This window comes from Candoia aspera, chromosome 13 (assembly GCF_035149785.1).
Source record: "Candoia aspera isolate rCanAsp1 chromosome 13, rCanAsp1.hap2, whole genome shotgun sequence".
In the NCBI taxonomy this organism is placed as follows: domain Eukaryota; kingdom Metazoa; phylum Chordata; class Lepidosauria; order Squamata; family Boidae; genus Candoia; species Candoia aspera.
The window spans coordinates 13,666,142-13,690,960 of NC_086165.1; the positions used below are offsets into that span (position 1 = coordinate 13,666,142).

At 41.9% G+C, this 24,819-nt stretch overlaps 1 protein-coding gene across 3 annotated transcripts in view; it reads left to right on the top strand.

The window, feature by feature from the left end:
- The window catches only part of NTRK3 (neurotrophic receptor tyrosine kinase 3), a 383,693-nt gene that overhangs the window by 110,602 nt on the left and 248,272 nt on the right, over positions 1–24,819 (top strand). The window lies entirely within an intron of this gene.

The following is a 24,819-nucleotide window of genomic DNA, read 5'->3' on the forward strand; positions in this document are numbered from 1 at the left end:
CTCCTTAATAGTGTAAAAATACTTGACTTTATGATCAAATTAATGGGGCTAACAGAATGAAGCTTTGTACGAGAGCAGTATGCTGTAATATGCTCTACTGGACATATTTATCTGTTGATTTTATTTATACCTGCCTTTTAACTTGAGCAAAAAACTTGATACAGCTTGGTGTTTAGACTGCTCTATCATGGAACAAATGTTACTGTGCTGTACAAGAAGATGCCACTCTACGCTATAGCACAACTTGGGATGCCTGGGAAATACATGTGGAAGCACAACACTGGGGCTTTCTGAAGGTACCTGATTGAGATTGGGAAAGGTTGCCATAGCCAGACCCATAAAAAGTTCCATATTCTCTCCAGGTAGATTTTCCACATGGGATATCTGGAGGTTGGTCACCTAAGAAATGAGACTCTATCTACGCACACTTGTGTTAGACCATCAGACTGGTCTATCTCTTTTGTTTTTAAGTGGGCCATCAGGTTATGGAATGTTGTTCTACATTCAAAAGTCCATATGGAGAAGGAAAACATCCAGCAGAGTGGGCAAAGCACTATGCTTGAACATTTCTTCCAAATGATCTGGTTTTCTACCACTTCCATCACATGTAGGCAGCTTCCTATATTCTACAATGTTCTCCACATGATGCTGAATTACATTTTTCAGCATATATCATCATTGCCTTATGAATTAAAGTTGCTGGAAATGGTGATGCAGCAGTTCCTGGAGAGTTGCAGCTTTCCTGTAGCTGCTCTGTTCTTACAGTATCAACCTTCACATGGTTAACTTCCCTACAAGGGAAGCCACTTAGAGTCTGCCATGACTGAAGCAGCATATAAACCTAAAAAAGCAAGCAAGTAAATAAACAAACAGCCAGCCCACCAGCTCTTTGAAGTCTCTGTGAAATAATGCAAGGTATCATGACAGCTGCCCAGAAATAATGCAGTGTGCTTTAATTTTCAGCTAAACAAAAGGCTTCTGAAGCTGCTTTCATATTTGGATGACAAAATTGTGTCTTCTCCAGCATATATTTTCTCATGAGCAGACATTTCTGGGATACCCATAAACTGGAGCAGAAAAAGAACCTCCAACTCATGGTCCCCAGTGGCTATATCACCTCTATTCTTGGGTAAAACATATATCCAGCCTATTTAGCAACCCCCCTTGAGTCCTGCTATGTGAGTGGGTGAATGGAATGTTCCTGGTAGGGATAAGCAAACAACTCCAGGAGTGTACACCAGGAATATATACACCCAGGAGGGTCACCCAAGGTAATTCCAGCTGCTCAGCTAAAGTGTGCAGGCACTTATATTGGGCAACAGCAATATAGCAAGATGCTGGATGCAGGCTATCACTTTAGTGACAATGGCAAAGGCATTGTTTCATATTGGACAATAGAAGAAAATGGTAAACCATTTGGTATAGATTATGCAAGTTTATACTCCAATCACTGGAGCAGAAGAGGAGTTTGACACGTTTTATGGTCAAGTTCGATCTGAAATTGACAGAAAATGGAAGCAAAAAGTGCTGCTTGTGGTGGAGACTCAAATGCCAAATTTGGAAATAGGAAGGAGGAGAAATGTAGTTGGACTGTATGGCCTGGGAAACAGAAATGAAGCAGAATAATGACTTTCTAGTTTTTGCCAATCCAGTTATTTCTTCATTGCTAGCATTGTCTTAAAACAAACAAAATGGCATCTATATACATGGACATCACCAGGTGGAATACACAGAAATTAAATTAACTATATTACTGGTCAAAGGAGTTGGAAGAGCTCAGTTGTAACAGCAAATACATGACCAGGGGCTGACTATGAAACAGATCATGAATTGCTCATGTGCAAATTCCAAATCAAGCTAAAGTGGTAAAGCAAAGCTAACTAGTTTCCACTACTTGATCTTGATCACATATCCACCATATTCAAAGAAAACATCAGGAATTGCTTTTAAATCCTGGACCTCATTGGTAGACAATCAGTGGAACTATAGAATGAAATCAAATAACTTGATAAGGACTGATATGAAAAGAGATTGCCAATGACCAAGAAACAGAGGAAAATAAACTGGATATCAAAACAGTGGAAATTTCAAAGAAGAGAAGAAAAGCCAAGCCAAGCCAAGAAAGACAAAGATCTCAGGAAAGAACTTAAGAAAGAACTCCAGATATCTTTTAGAAGAGACAAGAAGCAGTATTACAACATCTGTAAAGGCACTGAAGATGGAAACAGACAAGGAAAAACAAGGAAAAGATCCAAAAGATCTCTGAATTTCAGAGGGAAATTCTGATTTCAAATTGATATGCTAAAAGACAACTATGGACAGATAGTAACTGATTCAAAGAAGATCCAACAAAGATGGAAGCAGTCTACTGAAATTCTGTACAGCAGAGATGTCAAAATCCAAGATACCAAAGAAGATATTATGTATTTATAGGAACCTCTAATGGTGGAAGATGAAGTTAGATCAGCACTTGAATCATTACCAAGTTGGAAGGCCACAGGAATTGATGGAATATCTACAAAAATATGGCAAGCAACAGATGAATCAGTAAAGGTTCTAACCAAAGTATGCTGAAAAGTCTGGAGAAAACACACTGGCCAGCAGACAGGAAGATGTCAGACTACATACCAATATCAAAGAAAGGAGCCTGACAAAGTGTGCAAACTATCTGTGAGATTTTTATTTTAAGGCCTAATTTCAGAAACTCACAGCACAAGCCACGATGGGCATGCAAAGTTCTTTATTAGGTCTTTACCTCAGACTGTCAAAGCCACAACTGGGTCCCCTTCCTCTCACCTGCCTCTTTTGTCTTCCTGCCTTTTCTTTGTCCCACCCCTTCCTCTGCGTTGACAGCTTGCATGATGGTGGCCTCTCAGTCTCTCAGTTGTGAATGGGGTTGCTGCCATCTGCTCTCTTCTTATCCCTTGCCCCTTCATTGCTTGTAGTCTCTCCTCTATCCTTCCTTCCCTTTGATGTGTAAGGTTAGAGCACCCAGGTGCAATTAACCATTGCTCCTGGGTTCTCCCTTCAGCAAAGGATCGTTACCTTGTCGTGGTGCTGGAGCTTGAGCACCTCAATGATGCCATGAGCTAAACCGTGAAGGGCCACCCAAGACGGGAAGGTCATGACAGAGAGGTCAGACTAAATGCGATCCCTGGGGAAGGTAATGGCAACCCACCTCAGTATTCTTGCCGTGAAAACTAAATGGATCAGTACAACCAGAGATATGTCGGTATACCATCGGAAGATGAGACCCCCAGGTCGGAAGATGGTCAAAATGCTACTGGGGAGGAACAGAGGATGAGCTCAACTAGCCCCAGACGTGATGACGCAGCTAGCTCAAAGCCGAAAGGACGGCTAGCGGCCGACGGTGCTGGTGGTGAACGGCGAATCCAATGTTCTAAGGATCAACACACCATCGGAACCTGGAATGTAAGATCTATGAGCCAGGGCAAATTGGATGTGGTTATTGGTGAGATGTCAAGATTAAAGATAGACATTCTGGGCGTCAGTGAACTGAAATGGACTGGAATGGGCCACTTCACATCAAATGACCACCAGATCTACTACTGCGGACAAGAGGACCACAGAAGAAATGGAGTAGCCTTCATAATTAATAGTAAAGTGGCTAAAGCAGTGCTTGGATACAACCCAAAAAACGACAGAATGATCTCAATTCGAATTCAGGGCAAGCCATCTAACATCACAGTGATCCAAATATACGCCCCAACCACAAATGCTGAAGAAGCTGAAGTAGAGCAGTTCTATGAGGATCTGCAGCACCTACTGGACAACACGCCTAAAAGAGATGTTATTTTCATCACGGGAGACTGGAATGCTAAGGTGGGCAGTCAAATGACACCTCGAATTACAGGTAAGTATGGCCTGGGAGAACAAAACGAAGCAGGACACAGGCTGATAGAATTTTGCCAAGACAATTCACTCTGCATAACAAACACTCTGTTCCAACAACCTAAGAGACGGCTTTATACATGGACTTCACCAGATGGACAACACCGAAATCAGATTGATTACATCCTTTGCAGCCAAAGGTGGCGGACATCTGTACAGTCGGTAAAAACAAGGCCTGGAGCTGACTGTAGTTCAGATCACGAACTTCTTCTTGCACAATTTAGGATCAGACTAAAGAGATTAGGGAAGACCCACAGATCAGCTAGATATGAGCTCACTAATATTCCTAAGGAATATGCAGTGGAGGTGAAGAATAGATTTAAGGGACTGGACTTAGTAGATAGGGTCCCGGAAGAACTCTGGACAGAAGTTTGCAGCATTGTTCAGGAGGCGGCAACAAAATACATCCCAAAGAAAGAGAAAACCAAGAAGGCAAAATGGCTGTCTGCTGAGACACTAGAAATAGCCCAAGAAAGAAGGAAAGCAAAAGGCAACAGTGATAGGGGGAGATATGCCCAATTAAATGCAAAATTCCAGAGGTTAGCCAGAAGAGATAAGGAATTATTTTTAAACAAGCAATGCGTGGAAGTGGAAGAAGACAATAGAATAGGAAGGACAAGAGACCTCTTCCAGAAAATTAGAAACATTGGAGGTAAATTCCAGGCAAAAATGGGTATGATCAAAAACAAAGATGGCAAGGACCTAACGGAAGAAGAAGAGATCAAGAAAAGGTGGCAAGAATATACAGAAAACCTGTATAGGAAGGATAACAATATCGGGGATAGCTTTGACAGTGTGGTCGGTGAGCTAGAGCCAGACATCCTGAAGAGTGAGGTTGAGTGGGCCTTAAGAAGCATTGCTAATAACAAGGCAACAGGAGACGACGGCATCCCAGCTGAACTGTTCAAAATCTTGCAAGATGATGCTGTCAAGGTAATGCATGCTATATGCCAGCAAATTTGGAAAACACAAGAATGGCCATCAGACTGGAAAAAATCAACTTATATCCCCATACCAAAAAAGGGAAACACTAAAGAATGTTCAAACTATCGAACAGTGGCACTCATTTCACATGCCAGTAAGGTAGTGCTCAAGATCCTGCAAGGTAGGCTTCAGCAGTTCATGGAGCGAGAATTGCCAGATGTACAAGCTGGCTTTAGAAAAGGCAGAGGAACTAGAGACCAAATTGCCAATATCTGCTGGATAATGGAAAAAGCCAGGGAGTTTCAGAAAAACATCTATTTCTGTTTTATTGACTATTCTAAAGCCTTTGACTGTGTGGACCATAACAAATTGTGGCGAGTTCTTAGTGGTATGGGGATACCAAGTCATCTTGTATGCCTCCTGAAGAATCTGTATAACGACCAAGTAGCAACAGTAAGAACAGACCACGGAACAACAGACTGGTTTAAGATTGGGAAAGGAGTACGGCAGGGCTGTATACTCTCACCCTACCTATTCAACTTGTATGCAGAACACATCATGCGACAAGCTGGCCTTGAGGAATCCAAGGCTGGAGTTAAAATCTCTGGAAGAAACATTAACAATCTCAGATATGCAGATGATACCACTTTGATGGCTGAAAGTGAAGAGGAACTGAGGAGCCTTATGATGAAGGTGAAAGAAGAAAGTGCAAAAGCTGGTTTGCAGCTAAACCTCAAAAAAACCAAGATTATGGCAACCAGCTTGATTGATAACTGGCACATAGAGGGAGAAAATGTAGAAGCAGTGAAAGACTTTGTATTCCTAGGCGCAAAGATTACTGCAGATGCTGACTGCAGTCAGGAAATCAGAAGACGCTTAATCCTTGGAAGAAGAGCAATGACAAATCTCGATAAAATAGTTAAGAGCAGAGACATCACACTGACAACAAAGGCCCGCATAGTTAAAGCAATGGTGTTCCCTGTAGTAACATATGGCTGCGAGAGCTGGACCATAAGGAAGGCTGAGCGAAGGAAGATCGATGCTTTTGAACTGTGGTGTTGGAGGAAAATTCTGAGAGTGCCTTGGACTGCAAGAAGATCCAACCAGTCCATCCTCCAGGAAATAAAGCCAGACTGCTCACTTGAGGGAATGATATTAAAGGCAAAACTGAAATACTTTGGCCACATCATGAGAAGACAGGACACCCTGGAGAAGATGCTGATGCTAGGGAGAGTGGAAGGCAAAAGGAAGAGGGGCCGACCAAGGGCAAGATGGATGGATGATATTCTAGAGGTGACGGACTCGTCCCTGGGGGAGCTGGGGGTGTTGACGACCGACAGGAAGCTCTGGCGTGGGCTGGTCCATGAAGTCACGAAGAGTCGGAAGCGACTAAACGAATAAACAACAACAACCTGGGTTCTCCATCCTTACATGCCACCTCCCTGTGGAAAGATGGCCTCCCCCCTGTTTTGTCCCCTGGATACAGAGACACCTGGCCAAAAAAAAAAAAAAAGCTAATTAGGAGGTACATATGACAAAGCATTATGTTTAAGCTATGTAGGTTTATTGGGATATTGCTTATGGAATGCCCTGACTAGGTGGGGCGCTCGGACATGGTGGCTCTCCACCCACTCATTTTCTGTGTCTGGTAGGTGTTTCCAGCATACTAAGTATTGTAAGCCCCCCCGACATAGTTTGGAGTCTAGAATTTCTTGTATCTCGAAGTGCTGTTCACCATCAATCAGTGTGGGGGTGGTTTAGGGTGCCATCACGTTGATGTTCGTACTGGTTTAAGAAGACAGCAATGGAAGACTGGGTGAATATTGTGCAATGTTTTTGGAAATTGGAGTTGCACTGTGACATTGTTTATAAGTCACGTGATTGGAAACGGGCCGACATTCTTTGGGCCGAGTTTCTTCGACGGCTGATTCGATTTCAAGTATTTAGTAGAAAGATAAACCATGTCTCCCACTTTTAGGAGCCACTTGGTGGACCTCTTTCTATCAGCGTATTTTTTGTAATCGGCCTTGGCATCGTCAAGCGCCTTGACAATTATAGGCCAGCTGTCCCTGAGTTGTGCAATCCAATCATCCAAGGAGAGTATTTAGGTGTGGAGTTGTGGGAGTTCCGGGATGGGCATGAAGTCTTGTCCGGTGGCAACCTGAAATGGCATAAATCCCATGCTCTCATGTACTGCATTATTATATGCTACCTTGGTGAACGGGAGTAAATTGACCCAATTGTCTTGCAGGTGGCTGACGTAGCAGTGCAAGTATTGTTCGAGGATTTGATTCCTCTGTTCACTCGTCCCATCAGTTTCTGGGTGGTGAGCGGAGCTTAGGCCTTGGTCGACACCAATTAACTTGAGAAATTGCTTCCAGAACCTGGAAGGAAATTGAGTTTTTTAGATCTCTTATGATATATTCGGGAGTACCGTGAAGGTGATAGATGTGGTGAATAAACATCCTGGCCAATTGACTGGCTGTGGGAAGTGTGGCACATGGGACAAAGTGAGACTGTTTTGTAAAAAGGTCACCACCCATATGACTATCTTCCATTTGCTCTCAGGGAGTTCAACAATGAAATCCATGATGATTTGTTTCTGTGGGCAGCTTGGACTCACCACATTTTGTAAAAGGCCTCTAGGCTTGCCTCCGATATCTTTAGCTATGGCACAGATGGGGCAAGCTGCTGTGTATTCCTCCACATCTTTCCTCAAGGTCGGCCACCAAAATTGTCATCTAACTAAATGAAGGGTTTTCACAAATCCAAAATGTCCTGCCACTTTGGCATCATGGCAACACTCCAGGTTGTTCCTTCATAGGATCTCTGGGATGTACAATTTCTCACCCTTCCACCACAGTCCCATCCTTTCCATGAGGAAAGTTTTATTGGAAGTCAGCCAGCTTTATTGGAAGTCAGCTTGTTGAGAGTCGAGTTGGATCTTGGCTCTCAAGTCTTTGTCCACCTTTGCTGCTGCTGTTTGGCTCTGTGTAGTAACTGCCAGCCCAAATTGGGTATTTGGGATGATGGAGTCAACTACCTCCTTCCATAAGCTGTTGTGTTGGGGTAAGCAAGAGAGGGCATCCGCCAAGAAGTTCCTGCCTCATGGTAAGTATTTCAGTGTGAAGTTAAAGCATTGGAAAAATTGTGCCCATCGTATCTGCTTGGGGTTCAATTTCCGCAGAGATTTTAGAGCTTCTAGGTTCTTGTGGTCTGTCCAAACCTCGAATGGGTGAGAAGCCCCTTCTAATAGGTGCTGCCATGTCACCAGTGCCCACCGGACTGCGAATGCCTTTGAGTTCCCTCGTTCCTTTGTTTTCAGGAGGTTGGTCAGTGGTAAAGCCACCTGTGCAAACTGTGGGATGAATTGTCAGTAAAAGTTTGTGAATCCCAAGAAGCTCTGTAGTTGTCTCCTGGTTCGAGGAGGTTCCCAGGTGATAATGTCTCTGACTTTAGCCGGGGCCATCCCAACTCCATTGCGGGAGATTCTGTATCCCAAGTAATTCAACTGCTTCTTATGAAATTCACACTTCCATAACTTGACATATAAGTAGTTATTTAGCAGTCGTGTTAAGACTTCATTGACAAGTGCCACATGCCCTCCATTGTTTCAGAATAGATGACGATGTCATCCAAATAAACGAGGACACCCCAGTATAAAAAGTCATGTAGAATCTCGTTTATGAGATGCATGAAGACGCCTGACACCCCCTGTAGTCCAAACAGCATCACAAGATATTCAAATTATCCTAGCTGTCAGTTGAAGGTGGTCTTCCACTCAGCACCCTCTCTTATACGCACAGGGTAATATGCCTCCCATAGGTCAAGTTTGGTGAAAATCTTGCCCTTTGAAAGGTGGGTCAACATATCCATCATCAGGGGAAGAGGGTATTTGTTCAAAGTGCAGACTGCGTTTAAGCCTCGATAGTCTGTGCAGAGCCATAAGGACCTGTCCTTTTTAGTCCTGAATGAAGCCCCATTGTAAGTTTTTATTGATGAACTTGCGAAGGACTTCAAGCTCTTTGGTGGTCATGGGGTATAGTTTTGCCTTGGGTAGTTCTGCCCACGGGATAAGTTCTATGGTGCAATCTGATTTTCGGTGGGGTGGTAGCTGGTCTGACTCAGTTTTGCCAAAGTCATCCTTCAAGTGACTGTATTGTCTGAGAACACGGGGTCCCTCATTTGCAGTTTCCTTCTTAACTGATTCCTCAAATGCTCCTGTGAGCTCAGATTGTGTGTTCAGTGGCCCTACAGATAATTGGTTATGGCCCCCATTGGCAAAATAGATTTGTCCTGACCTCCAGTCTATTCTCGGATTGCGTTCTCAGAGCCAGGCAAGCCCTAGGATCATGGGGTGGTGGGAGATTGGGGTTGTAAGGAATCTCATTCTTTATGCTTCCCCACCTGCATAAGTATTGGCTCGGTACAATATTTGACAGGGCCCCCTTTCATATCCCCCCATCCAGCTGGGTGAAGATTACAGGGTTGTCTAACTTATCCACCCGTAGCTTTAGTCTGGCTACCATCGTAGGGTGTAGTAAGTTGCACGTGCACCCCGAGTGTAGTAGTCTGGCTATTGGGATGGGGTCCCCACCAATTAGTGTTTTCAAACATGCATGCACCAGCACTACTGGGTACTTCCCACTTATCATGGGGTCCTTGCACCCATCTTTCCATGCCTGCCCTTTGACGCTGTTTAGAGCATGCTCACATTGTTTCCTGACGGGGAGTTCATCTTTGGTAGAGGCTTCGGAGTCCTCATATGACTCATGCCATCCCCTCTCAGAAGCTGCCACTGCCAGTGTCCTGAGTTTCTTATCTGGGGCCTTCGGGTTGCTTGCATTGATTTGTTCCCTTGTCTTATGGTTTGCATGCTGGCTCTGGCTCTGGCTCTGATTGTAGTCAGTGGGTCCTCAAAACCTTCAGTGCCTTCATGAAATTCTGAAGGCTTTGGAGTTCAGGAGCTGCTGCCTCATGTAGTCCCTCCAGCCATTCAGCTGCCTCTGCCCTGAGGCACCCCGATACATAGTGCCCTTTGGCATCCTCTGAGCAAAATGTTCCTTCAAATTCACTCATAAACCCTTTGACATGTGTTAGAAAACATGCAAGTTGCTTGGGGTCTCCAGTGAATTTGATGTTGAGGCCTCTGTCCCCAAAAAACTCCTCCCTCATTCTTGGGCTGCTCAGCCCCCCCCCCCCCCATGATTGGTGGTTCTAATTGCCAAGTACCTGGGGTGACTCCTCCCCAGTCTGTGGGCCTCCTTGCTGTGTCTGGCCTTATTCTGTTTTCTCCTGTAGAGGGCTCCTATCTCCCTTGTAGCTCAGGGTCAGCTGTTGCTGTTCCATTTTGAATGTCTGGTGTTCTGACTGCAGCCGGCACACTCTCTTCACATGCTTCATGTGCCTCCCTTGGGGTCGGGTTCACTGCTTCTTCAGGGCCTTGGGCCATCTCCCCCCAGATGGGTAATCCTCCTTTTCTAAGCGTCTCTACTCTAGATGCCTGGCTGGGTCGCACCCCTCTCCCTATTGCTGCCATGCCATTCGCTTCAGCTCCATTCCTTAATTCAAATCTCCTGCCTTCGGTTAGCTCCGCCCTCTCCTGCATTTCCTTTGCTCACACATTCCCTTGCCCAAAGAATGGGGCCCTCAACTCTTGTGTACTCTGCCATCCAGGGCTCGAGGTCCATGGGTCCCAGGGGTTTGTTGCCAACCCTCTCTCTAGCCACGGGCCCCCACATCTTGCCTGCAATTGCTCCTTGTGCCACTCCCTCTCCCATTGCTACTGGATTCCACATTCTGGCCTCAAACTTCTGGATCAGGCATTCTACTGCCCCACATAGGGCCGCCATATCTTCTTCCAGCCTCATCACTCTGCTCTCCGATCCCACTGGTAAGCCTCTCATTTTGGGGTTGGGGTTTTCTGCTCTTCCTTCCTCTATGCTCACCCGCAATGTAGTTTCTGGGGTATGCAGGTTGCTTGGGAACCATGTTTCACTCAGTGGGGTGTGTGGAGCTTCTAATCATCTCAGGGTTTCCTCTGGGTAGGCCTCTGCAGTTCTGTAGTTTGGCCTCCTCCGTTCTGCCCCTGTTTGAGGTGATGGGCCTTCCGGGGTATCTGCAGTATCTCCCCATGTTGTTGCCTCATGTGGGTCAGCGCTGAGGCATTCCCTTCTCTCCAGTAAGGCCTCCATGCTGTCAGTTGTGGCTTTCTGTGAGGTTTTTATTTTAAGGCCTAATTTCAAGCCACGATGGATATGCGAAGTTCTTTGTTAGGTCTTTACCTCAGACTGTCAAAGCCACAACTGGCTCCCCTTCCTCCCGCCTGCCTCCTTTGTCTTCCCACCTTTTCTTTGTCCCACCCCTTCCTCTGCGTTGACAGCTTGCATGATGGTGGCCTCTCAATCTCTCAGTTGTGAATGGGGTTGCTGCCATCTGTTCTCTTCTTATCCCTTGCCCCTTCATTGCTTGTAGTCTCTCCTCTATCCTTCCTTCCCTTTGATGTGTAAGGTTAGAGCACCCAGGTGCAATTAACCATTGCCCCTGGGTTCTCCATCCTTACACTATCATACAATATCCTTAATTTCACATGCTAGTAAAATAATGTTTAAGATCATCCAGTGTAGTTCCTACATGGAAAAGGACATGCCAGATGTTCAAGCTGGTTTTAGGAAAGGCTGAGGAACAAGAGACATTATACCTTATGCACTCTGGATAATTGAAAAAGCCAACAAGTACCAAAACGAAGTCAATATGTTCTTCACTGATTATAGAAAGGCCTTTAATTGTGTTGACCATGTCAAGCTTTGGAATATACTTAGGAAAATGGAAACCCTAGAACATCTCAATGTTCTCATGTGAAACCTCTATACAGTTAGTAGTAGTACTAAGCCCTGGAAAAAATACTCAGATGGTGTGTGTACATGGATAGCCAAGAGAATGAGCAAATGAATAATATAACTCATCAGAATTTTCACTCAAGGCACAAATGACCAAGCTCTAATTATTATATTTTGGACCCATCTCTCTTGAGGCATCTATAATGCTGGTAAATGTGAAAGGGAAGAGAAGATGATGACCAGCAGCAAGGTGGATGGACTCAATTATAATGGTGATAAGTATACCATTGGAAGACTTGAAGGGCCGTGCTGGGAACAGATCATTCTGGAGAAAATCTGTCTAAGTGGTTGCTAAGAGTCAGCACCAACTTGATGGCACATAATCAATCCCTCAATTAGCAACCTCTGAATCCTGCCTACTCCTTTCCCTTCTGGCACTTTTTTAGAATTTTAGAACTAGTGCCCCTTGTCACTGTCATGACAGATTATCAAGTAATAGAACTATGATTGCTTCTAAAAGCTGTGCTGGACTGGCCTTGTGTTTGGTGTATGACTGTACTTGGCTGAGGATATTCTTGTGCACCTTTTATTTATGGTATGTTCATGAAAACAAATTAAGGCCTTGTAATTATGTACTGAGGCACATGCTTAGAAAAGAAAGCTCTAGCAGTCAGGACTCCATTTAAAATATTAATAATGGCTTTATCAATCTACCTTTGGAGATTTCATATTGTGCTATGTGAGGTTTATTTGTTGTTGTTGCTGGGTTGGGGATTTTAAATGTAATTGTCTACCAAAGATTTGTGAGTGTCTGACGGGACACGTGAATCATGTACTTCAGCTGATGCATTACTGTAGGTATGAAAAAAGCCTGTAGCTCAAAGCAAAACAAGGCACCGTTGAGACTAGTCTTCATCTGTTGCATCTACTTTGTTGCAGAATGGCAGCACAGAATAGTTTACAAAGCAACAAAAGAGTTGGGGTGGTTTGTTCATGTCTTGACCATGAACATGGAGGGAGTAAGACATGTAGGAGAGAGGCAGCTCATTGAGGAAAGATGAAACGTTTCTCAGCCTGCTTACTAGAAGTCTGCACTCAAACACTCTTTGAGATTGGGAAAATACTATCTGCCGACTGAACAGCAACATGATGTTCTGTTTTGAGCATCTGTACATTTTGAGATCTTAACCTTGGCTTCTCCACTCAGACCTTCTTAATCAAAATACTTAGAGAGCTGCTGCTTTTTAAGCTAAAAGTAAGTGGTCAAGAGACAGTAACTAAAGAAGCAAATGAAATAATCCAATTTTCATGACATTCCAAGGGGAAAAGACAGTAAACAGTCACAAGATCAAACTGGGCTTATTGCCCAACATGTCTGAGAACTGTTTCTTCATCAGGGACAATGTTTGCTGCTTAGGGTTTGTTTGTTTGCTTGTTGCTGTTGTTTTAAATGATGACTTCTTGATGTTCACCTTTGCCAGAGCAGTTAAATTAGATTATTGTGATCTACATCATGGTAGGCATTTCTTTGGCAGCCTTTAATGGTATATTAAAAAAAAAAAAAGTGGTCCAGGGCTACAGAAGATTGGGAAATTATATGAGATCCCTGAAGTAGACTTCTCATGTTGGCTAGCTGAAGAGGGATTTGTTGGGAGTGTAGATGTTAATCCTAAAAGTATAAATATGGAATTTTGCCTTCCTATGTAAAGCATTCAAGGAATTTGGCTGCTGTTTGGGGAAGTGACAAAATTATTTTAATTATTTTCTCTCTTTTTTTGCTGTGGAACTTACGTTTTAATTCCCTCTCTGGCATCTATCAATTTCAGATGAACATTTCTCTTTCTTTTGGGGGCAGTGACTTAAAACTGCAACCCCATAAGTCCTGTGATTCTGGGTAATGCTGCCTTGACATGCATTTGTGCTTGTTTTTAACCAAAGGAGTCACTGAATCATAAAGTTGAAGGGTCTAGTCAGTCTAATCCTCTGCTCAGTTCAGAAATCCAGATTAAACCATCCCTGCCAGATGTCTATCCAAACTCTGTTTGAATACATCCAGCTGAGTATATCTCTTGGTCATTGGTTCCAGTGTCAAACTGTTCTTACAGTTAAGATTTTTTTTCCTTAACATTCATCTAGAATCTGCTTTCTTGTAACTGGACATCATTATTGTATGACTGACATTCTGAGATAATGTATAGTAAGTTATGGCATTCTTTTCTGTGGATAATTTGAAGGTTCAGTTCACACAACAAAGTCAATATGGTTCTTGAATTAACCCAGTTTGGACTCTGCAGAATATACTGAATTAAAAACTAACAACATAGGCTTTGCACAATATGTATATTAAGCTACAAAAAAGCATGACCAAGAACTAATTTAATTTAGCCTGTTGTACAAATGCAGCTGCTAGGTCTTTTACTAGCCTAGTTAAGTTAAAGAGTGTTATATAGCATATCCTCCTTCAAATATAGAGTGGGGAAAATAGCCCCAAATAGCTTACATTTCCTATTACTATTTTAAAACCAGCCTCTTTACTTCCATGCTGAACATACTGGCACTCACACTGCATCGCTAAATTAATATATGTGCTGTTTATTCAAAAACACACACTCTCTTTCTTCACTTGCAAATGCCAAGAGAGGTTTATTTTTGCAACATCATTAAACCAATAGTGTGTAGTACACACACACACACGTGTGTGTGTGTGTGTGTGTGTGCAGTTTCTAATGTATATTTTGCCTGCAGGCACCTTGTAGAATTTGGCTTTTTAATTATGGCTTTATTTTATTTTTAAACTTGCCCTGAATTAGAGTGGCTGCTGACAAACATCAGTTCATTGTTTCCAATATTTTGTAAGTGCTGGAGCAGTTTGAAATGTTGATGTTCTCTGACTGCTGGGAATCAGGTGACCCATAATTCCCTTGACCTGTGTGGGCATTTGAGGACAATTGGTGTGAAGAAAGTTGTTCCACTTAACAAGGCTTTCATAATGGCACCCGCCTCTCAGCAGTGCTTTCTCAGTTTGACTCTCTAAATGGCTTTGAGAATTGCAGCTCTTGTCCAGGAAGAATTGGGAGGTGTTTATATCTGGCCCATATTCAGCAAAATTTATGTGGTGGCTGATACCATGTGGGGCTGAACTGTGGAGGGCTTGGAACAAAGCATAAATTGAATCTTGAGAAACACAATTCAGTTTGTTTGGAGTTGGTGGCTCCTGGGGTACCATCACAGGCCTCTTTCCAACAGAGCTAATAGTAATATCTGTCTAACAGTGAAAGAGTTGAATATCTGGTTTCTCTCTGGTGTCGTCTCTTATCTCTCATGGATGATGCACTCTACACGGGGCTGCCCTTGAAGAGTATCTGGAGATTTCAGCTGGCACAGAATGCGGCAGCATGGGCAGTTATGTGTGTTTCTTGTACAACACATGTTACACTTCTGCTTCACGAGCTGCATTGGTTACCAGTCTGTTTCTGGGTCCAATTCAAGGTGCTGGTGTTGACCTTTAAAGCCATTCATGGCATGGGACTGGGTTATATAAGGGACCACCTCTTCCATTTTCATCTGCCCATCCCACTAGATCCAGCAGAGTAGGTATGTTATGGGTTCTGTTGTCTAGAGAGCTACATTTGGCAGGCCCTAGGCAGCAGGCCTTTTCTGCTATGGCGCCCACGTTGTGGAACCTTCTCCCCCAGAGATGAGGTCACTCATCACTCTTGAGCTTTTGAAGGTCCCTCAAGACCTGGCTATGCCAGCAGGCCTGAGGACCCCAGGGGACAGGTGATCTAGTGAGGTGGCTCCATAATTAACATCCCTTTGTCTATAATTTTCTTTTTCTGCCTTAGTTCTGTTTTTATAGTTTTTAATGTTTTTAAATTATTATTATATAATGATTTTTTATATATCTACTGTTTTACTGAATTTTTGTACACCACCCAGAGTCACTTGTGTGAGATGGGTGGCCATATACATTTGATTGATTGATAGATAAACAAACAAACAGACAAACAAACATGAAGCTAATTAATAGAAGAAACAACTGTATATGTACAACAGTATTAATGTAAGTTCACGCTGTCCATGAGCTAAGATCAAGCTGAAATGCTTCTTAAATCATGAGTCCTATTCATTCAAAAAGAGTTAAATGTAGCCTTTCCATCTGCTGTGCTAGAAGACAGATTTACTAGAACCTCTTAGCAAGACTGTAGCTGCTCAGGGCAATTGGATATGTTCTGCTATATTGCTAATTTTATTGGGATTTATGAAGTAAGCATACTCTTCCCCTTTTATCAAACTTTTCAAGTCTCTGAGATAAATTATTCCTCAGGGAGTTACTTGTTGACCAGCAGCCTCCTGCTATTTATAGCATAGCAAATGTTTGCATGGGAGCATATAGAGAGCAGCAAAACATAATGAGGGGCTGCCCGCTAAATTGGTAAGCTATCTCCCTTTCCAGTTGTATTCCATAATCTCCTTTTGCTTTCATGATACTGCTTGTTTTATTATATATTGCACTAAGGTGTAGATATTCTGTTCTTGTGGGCTATTTTAAGTTTCTGGCCTTTGGCTGTAATAAAGAATGCATTTAGTGTAAGATCAACATTTATAATTTAAAAAAAATACCAGTTATAAAAGTTGCATGATTACTGTTGTTTGAATACATGCTATCCTTTCTTGTTCTAAGGAAGTAATTAATAATCTATGGCCACTGAGTCTCTGCACTTCACTTCTGACCTGCATTGCTGAAAACTGAGAAGTTCCCTATCACTTTGAGTTGGGAAATATATGAAGCTTCAAAATAAGTAGAACGTAATTAAACATATACACACACACTCCATCTGCCTTCTCGCTTCATCTCTCTCAAAATAGCCTCACCCCAAACCCAACCCTGTGTACGTAAGTGATGTGGCTCCACCAGCTTTACAGTTCTGGACCTCTGCTTCCAAATGTTATGTGTAGCCTTTGACCTTCCAAGGACAAGGGCCCTAACTTGAGCCCTGTGGACACCAATGTGCCTACAGACACTTCCTTGGGTCCCACTAGTTTCTCGCAGCCCTTTATTTTATTTTATTTTTTTCAGATTCTTTTAATTTGAAAGAGAGAAAAGCCACTGCTACAAAACAAAATGCCATTCTTAAGTCATAAAAGAGAATTGGAAATGGTAAAAAGGGTCTTGGGAAACTAGAGGGAGTGATGGAGAACAACCTCATCTATTTGCCTTCTGATATATGGACTAACCCATCATGGCAGTACTTTTATGCAAGTGGTCATAACTGGCTCTCGAAGTTCAAAATGTGCCAACTCTCCCCAAGAAATTGGGAACACCACTTCTAAGGTCAACTTTGAAAGAACATATAATGAAACAAGGAAGGAGGCACCGAAAGTAAGCATTATACTTTTTTTCTGAAATTAGAAGCCTCCCAAGGTGACATCAAAGCACAAAATAGCCTTCTCCCAACTGATATACTCCAGAAAAAAGAGTCTGCAACTCCCATGATGTCCCAGCAAGACCACTGATAAAAGTAGCATGGGACCAACTGTCCAACACATCTAGAGGACACTAGATTGAGGAAGGCTACATGGAAATTTGACAGTGTGCATGACAGGAACATTAATTTGTATCTTGTACAGGCCTAGGCAGGATTTTAATATACTATATCTGTTATGCAACTGTTTTTATTACATGTCTAACATTTTAGTAGGAAACTGTAAGGATTATCTGCCCATTATTAAACACACACACACCACATTTGTGTCTCCATGTGTGTATCTGTGTATGTGTGTGATGTTAAAAGCTAAATCAGAGAATAATGCAGCACAACACAGGTCAGGTGGGAATACTGAGAATCACATTAACACCTCTCCACATCAAAGGCTCTGTTATTGCAGGAATAAAATGTGCCTCCTGCATTGTCATTCTGGCTGTGTCAGCAGCATGGTCTGTGAACAGGATCTGTCAGCAGTGATGTCAGGGGAAGGTAAGATGCTAGACCAGAACAGCTCATTTCTACAGTGTGCTGGTGCATAAAGATACAAAGGCAGGGACCAGGATCTATGGACAGAATACACCATTAGGAGACCGTGAAGCTTCACCATGGTGACTTCACTCAAAAGTGATTTGATCTAATTGCTTTTTCAGATCAGGTGACTTGAATTATTTCAAAGAGTTCTGAGATTCAGAAGACTTTCTATAGTTACAGAATCTCAAATATTGAGACTTTCCTTCTATATAAGCAGAGAACTGAGGTGCATATAGTTTAGTGGTGTGATGAGTTTTCTGATATGACATGAGTAGTTGGTCAATGAATTGGACTACTCCCACAAAGCCTGCTTGTCAGAGAACTTGGAGAAGAACTGCTCTGCTCTCTTGTGTCACACTTTTCTGTTAGATTTTGTTTAAGTAGGTTTCCTTAGAGAAGAAGAAAGAAACTCAGCTTTATTTTACTGCTTGTGTATTTTATCTTTTAATCTTTTATCCTTACCCTTCTGTAACCCTCGGTTAATTTATCTGACCCTGTTGGTATCTATCTTCAGTCTAGCTACAGATCTTCAGCCCTTTCAATCTCCTCTTTCATTTCTTTTTTGTTCCTCTTTCATTCTCTGCACTTCTCCCCCAGAAAAAATAAATCTCACAAAATCCAATTTTTTTCCCCCTGCTGCTTGTTGTCTCTGTCTTGTCTTGTATTGAGAAAGTGAGTTGTTTTTATTGTAAGACTGGGTCTGAGATAGTATGTTTCAGTTATTTGTTATATTTCTCCCCTGTTTCCCTCCCCCTTGACCAGCCCACAATGGGTAACAACAGGAAGCCAAACAGCATCAATAAAATCACAATAATAAAATATACTGAAACACCAGAGCACATTATATCATCCATTTTTTAAAAATCCATTCAATCGTGTCTGATTCTCAGAGACCACCTGGACAAGTCCCTGCAGTTTCCTTGGCAAGGTTTTTCAGAAGTGGTTTGCCCTTGCCTCCTTCCTAGGGCTGAGAGAGTGTGACTGGCCCAAGGTCACCCAGGTGGCTTTGTGCCTAAGGTGGGACTAGAACTCATGGTCTCCCAGTTTCTTGCCTGATGCCTTAACCATTACACCAAGCTGGCTCTGTATATCATCCATAAATAGCAGTAATACACAGGCCATAAAAATCCCTTAATTCTCATCATTAAAAAAATCCAGGCAGTGATCTTAAACATACAGAGCCTAAATTGGAGAAAATTTGAATGTAAAAAGTAACTTTTCAGCTGCTTCTTTAAAACTAAAGAGGCATCAGTCTGAATTTCCTTCAGGGTAGAGCATATTACATTGAGAGAGAATCTGCCTATGGAGCCTCCTTTAGTTTCTTTGTGAAAAGTGGCATATAAATCAAAGGTAGAAGGTAGATCGATCAATCGATCAATTGATAGATAGGTAGATAGATAATGATGGACAGATTAGATCTCTCAAAGAAAAATTGGTTTGAATCAAATCTTGTCATATTCAACCCTTGGATCTCTTATTTGAAGCAAAGCTAACCATCTTTGAATACTGACATTGAATCAGAACTTGGCTGATTCACAAAACCCTAGATACCATCCACAGGAGAAACATAAAGAGATTGGCAATCACTACATTTTCCCCCATGGTGCAGTGGTTTTAGTGGCCATTCTTGTGCACAGTGCCATCCTGAACATTCCCTCTGCGTTTCCCCCCCCAACATTCTGTTTGGGGCGAAATAAATTATTTCTGTTTTTTTTTTTTTAATTTTCAAAGGAGAAGGATTTTTTGTTGAAATCATGGTTTGAACACAAAATTTTTCTTGTGTTTTTCTTAATTAAGAGGTAGCTAGGCAGGCTCCTGTCACATATGCCTTCATTATCTCACCAGGAGTCTGCAGTATCCTGGGTCTCTCATGCTTCAATTACATCCCAAATGAACTCTTCTATATTATTTTCTTTTTCCCCCAGATCAGGAGCTAGCTGGTATTTCCTCTAGTTACCTAGCTGGCCATGATGTACTGCCGCAATAAATGAATGAATGAATGAATGAATGAATGAATGAATGAATAGGTTTTGTATGAGTGAGAAAAAGTTTGAATCCAGGAAACAGGCATCATCTGAATGACCTATGTCAGGGTGTTCTGCTGACTAATTTGGGGAATTGTCCCATCAAACCCTTCTGAAAGGGCATGCATAGGATCAATCTAGAGAAGAAATCCTCCTTTTTATAAGCAAAACTGGCAGAATGTGGAAGAAGAAGAAATAAAATGAGAGAAACAATAACCAGAGAGCAAAGATTGAGACAGTTGAAGTATAAGGATTAAAAGTAAAAAGTTAGCTTAATGTTTAAAGACATAATTCTCAACAGGGAGAAGCATGGGAAGAATGCAAAGCTAAATATGCTCCCTCCGTATGAGGGAGATGGGCGGTGACAAAAATATGACAGATAAATAAATAAATACATAAATAAATAGGGCCTGCAAAGAGCTGAAAGGCTGAACATAGAGGCATGGGATATAATTAATTGGCATTTTCCCCAAGTCCCCTCCTTTCCTCCCCCTGACATTGGATCAGATGTGATATTGAAATGTTCCCAATTATTTTGCTTGGATGAGTTTTGTGACCCTGATGGTATTAATTATTCTTAAAGGTCAACAGCCCACATGTGAATCCCCCGTCTGTTCTCTGGTGTAATCAGTTAATTAATTTAAAATTATTTGGCAAGGCCCAGTAGATGAGTTTTGCTAAGAGTTTGTTCAGTGGCTCACACACCCCCACCCCACCCCATCGGTTTCATTCTTGCCACCTCTCTAACACTGCAGTGAGGTCTTCATGACAATCTAGCTGGGTTCTACTGTAGATCTTAAAGGATGTTTCAGTGTAGACTAGCATGTGACACAAAGAAGCTTAATCTAGGCAGCCTTCCTTTGAAAATACAAGTTTAACAAAGAACATTGGTACAAAAGTGGCCTAAGGTCACCCAACTGGTTTTGTGCCTAAGAAAGGACTAGAACTCATGGTCTCCCTGTTTCTAGCCTGGTGCCTTAACCACTGCACCAAGCTGGCTCTCATCCTCAGTTCTTAGAGATGGTATATAAACCAACTAAAACATATTTTAAAAAGATAAAGCAATATAAAAACTGAAATAAAAACAACACTATAATACCTGATCAGCAACAAAAATAGCAAGAAATACAGCACGATAATAAAATACAGGTAGTCCTTGATTAATGACCAGAATTGGGACTGGAATTTTGGTTGCTAAGCAGTGTAGTCATTAAGCAAATCTGGACCTGATTTTACAAACTTTTTTTCAGCATTTAAGCAAATCATATGGTTATTAAGCGAATCACGTGGTTCCTCAGTGATTTTGCTTGCTGGAAGCCAGCTGGGAAGGTCAAAAATGGTGATCAAGGAACCATGGGGATGCTGTGATGGTCATAAATGCGAACCAGTTGCCAAGTGCCTGAATTGCAATCACATGACCGCGAAGAGACTGCGGAGGTCATAAGTGTGTGGACTGGTCACAAGCCAGTTTTTTCAGCACTGCTGTAAGTCCAAACCATCACTAAACAAATGGTTAAGTGAGGACTATCTGTAAACAATGAAAGGATGGCATTATAAACAGTGTTTTTTTAATAGAATAAAATAATCCTTGAGAGAATAAAAAAGTTTTAACTTGGTTCTGAAAGTTACATAATATAGACTCCAGGGGAGTGTCTCAGAAAAGGCATGTCCAATGTGAGTGCCTTAACCAAAACCAGCTTTCTCATGGCAACCAGCCTGGTCACTTTGGTGGGTTCATGTAATGAAAGACAGATTCATGGGAGGGAAATGTATAGCTTTCTAGATATCGCTGAACTAGAATTACCAGTAACCTCAGCTAATTACAGTTGTATAGCCAAAGATGATAATGCTGGGAACAGCATCTGGAATGCTGAAGGTACTTAATCTCTGCTTAAGTAAATGTGGTTGGGGCTGCTTCTCTAAATAGTCTGGCATCTACAGCCTTATAGGTTAATACCAGCCTTTTAAATTAGAAACGCCATCCAATGTAGATGCAGGAAAAGCCCCTTTCTCTCAAAATAGAGTTGGATAGATGGATTCAGTGTCCCACAGCAAGGTCCATGGGCTCTTCCATATTCCTTGCAAGTATCTCACAAATGCTGTCGTTTATGTTATAGAGTGCTTATTAGGTACTTTCTCTCTGAGACCTGAAGTGGTGCCCCCTTTTTTTTGTGAAGACATTTGCTCCCCCAAGTAGTAACTTCCCATATTAACTATCTATCGGGGAGAAAAAACGTAATCATTTGTGAGAATTGTGGATGATATAAATTCTTTTTCACTTGCTTATACCCTTAAACCCTGCCTTTCTGTGAGATTTTGTCATGTAAAATAAACATCTACAATAATGCAAAAAATCTACAAACAAATCAACAGCAGAACAATGAAACAATGACCACAAACATGCATCAAGATGGCAAAATACATCTTCAAAGGCCTTAAGCAAAGCAAAGCAAAACAAACCCAAATTTCGATTGGAATAAGATGGTCCTAAAAACCCACTTAGAATCAGGGAAGGAATCAGTGTTTCAGAAGAGCAAGAAAGATTAGGATGTTACTGAAAGATGTTCTCATCTCAAAACAGTTATTTTTATGTATGTGTGGGAGGAATTATTCGGGTGGAGGGGTTACTGAGGAGTACTGAAAAAAAAGGAGGGGGAATACTGGCCTTTCCCATGTGCAGAATGTGCCATCTTCCATATTAATTCTTGCCTTTCCCAAAAGGAGAAAAAAAAATGTTGAGTTTGGTTCCCAGCCACCAAAAGTCTGCCTTCCTTGAGGACCAATTATAACTAGATAATAGAACATGTGCTTTGAATGCAGAAAACCCCAAATTTGGCTTTTAGTGGTCCCTAGGAACATCTGGCAAATATTTCTGCTGTATCTAGGAGACCTATTGCCAGTCAACATAGACAACGCCAAACTAGACAAAATAAATTTTTTGGTTCTACCTTGACTTTCTACATTCCTCTACAACTGACTTTTCCCAGAAGCTGTTTCCAGCTGGTTGGACATCAACATAAGTCTATTGGATATTAAAAAGTACCCCCCCCCATTTTTTGGGTGTGTGTGTGCATGTGTGTGTGTGTCACATAGATGGTCAGGACTCCTATCAGCTCAGATGACAAAGTGTAAAATAAGGGTCTTAAGTTACAAGGGGAAAATTCTAGCTGAACGTTAGGGAAAAAGTCTTAATGATAAGAGCAGTGGAATGTAATTACCCAGAGAGATGGATGGACATCAATTCAAGGATGCTTTAATTTGCACTGAAAAAGGGGAACTTGATGGCCCCTTCCAACTCTAGAATTTAATGATTCTTACTTCCCTAAGAGGCCAGAGGATTATGGCTGTTAAAGTCCACCACATCTAGGTTGTCAAACTCTATTCTGGAAACATTTAGCAAGCATATCTGTGACAGCCCATGGAATTGCTACTGCTCCCTCTCTTCTCTTCCTTAAAACTTTTGTGTCTCATGGGAGAATCTGGAATGATGAGAATTGTTTGTGTTACAACCTCCCATCTCCTTCAAGCCCAAGGAAATAGGCAATTGAAAAAAGCAAAGCAAGCCCATTAAACTTCACTCCTCTTGCTGGCATTAGAAGCTGGCACCTTCTGGCCCCTATCAGCACAAATCTCCCATACAATTGCTGTGCACTGGAACAGGAAAAAGGCATATAGTTGTATTCCAGAACTGATAGATCTAAATTTATCATGGCATAGGTGGAGGAGGCTGGGAGGGAGAGGCTCATATGAAAATCTCTGTGCAGGCAGCCCGTCTGTCCAGGCACAGAGCTACTGAATCAAGCATCTTCTGGAGCTTGCTTGATGGATTTGACCACTATGTTACATTTTTGAACAGTGGTTGGCTCATCCTTGAACATAAATCACTTAATCGTTTCCAGTGGCAGGTGTGCATTCCATGTACTCGAAAGAATCTTTACAAAGCACCATTTCCTTGTCCCTCCTTTATAGAGCATGTAAAACAACAAGTTTAGCTGACATGCACAAGTTTTAACAGTGAGGGTCACACTTGCCCTTTGAGTGGTATGCTGAGATTATGCTTCAGAAGAGTGTGCAAGGCCAAGATGAAGTAAAATAAATACAAATAATAGAATTTCTCTCCATTGATTTAATATATTCCCCTGCCTTCCCCACCCCCTGCTTGCCACTTTATTATTTTTTATAACAAGATTACAAAAAATAAAGAATACAAAAACACAAAAATAAACAATGAAAGAAGCAATGAAATACTAAAAGACAATAAGTGACCCCAAAACAAAAATGAAGCACCAGAAACAATAAATAGAAGAGAAAAACAACAACACATAACCCTAAATTTAAAAGAAAAAAAACCCAGAAAAATTCAAAAGTACAATACTAAATATCTATCTAGCTATCTAGCTATCTATCAACATATAATACCAAATATTTAACACACACACACACACACATGTAGAAATCACTAGTTTACTGTCAGGGCCAGCCCAAGAACAACAATGAGTCAGTGTATTCCAAACTCCAGTTCTTTATTTGCTCTCACTGTATAGACAGAATCTTGCCAGACTAAAGCTACACTAACTAACCTAAAGGGAAATAACTGGGGAGACTCTAGGTTGGGGCCACCCTGAACTTTTTTACTTTCCCACCAACGCTATCTAGACTGTGAGTCCTCTTATCTCCTTGGAATGCACTTCCTCCTTCCTGACAATCAGCAGCAGCGCTAAAATCTACCACACCTACAAAAGATACCTTATAATACTAATAAGGCAGGGGAAATGAGTATTTCTACTAACTTCCCCTGCCGCCTCCTCCTCCTCCTCCTCCTCCTCCTCCTCTTCCTCCTTATTTTAAATAATGATTTGGATGGGATGCAACCAAAGCTTTAAGAAGACACAGACAGTACCAGAGTTTCAGGTTGCATACTGCACATTAACTTGAATTTATTTCTTTAAATTTGTAAGAAAGCCAACTCCATTGTGACTCTGGGCAGTATGCAATATACACAATTTAAAATATAACAATCCACACCATACCAAAAAAAAAAAAGGTCTAGAGAAATCCACCACCTTCTCATACATAAAACAACTCTCAAGGGGCCTACCA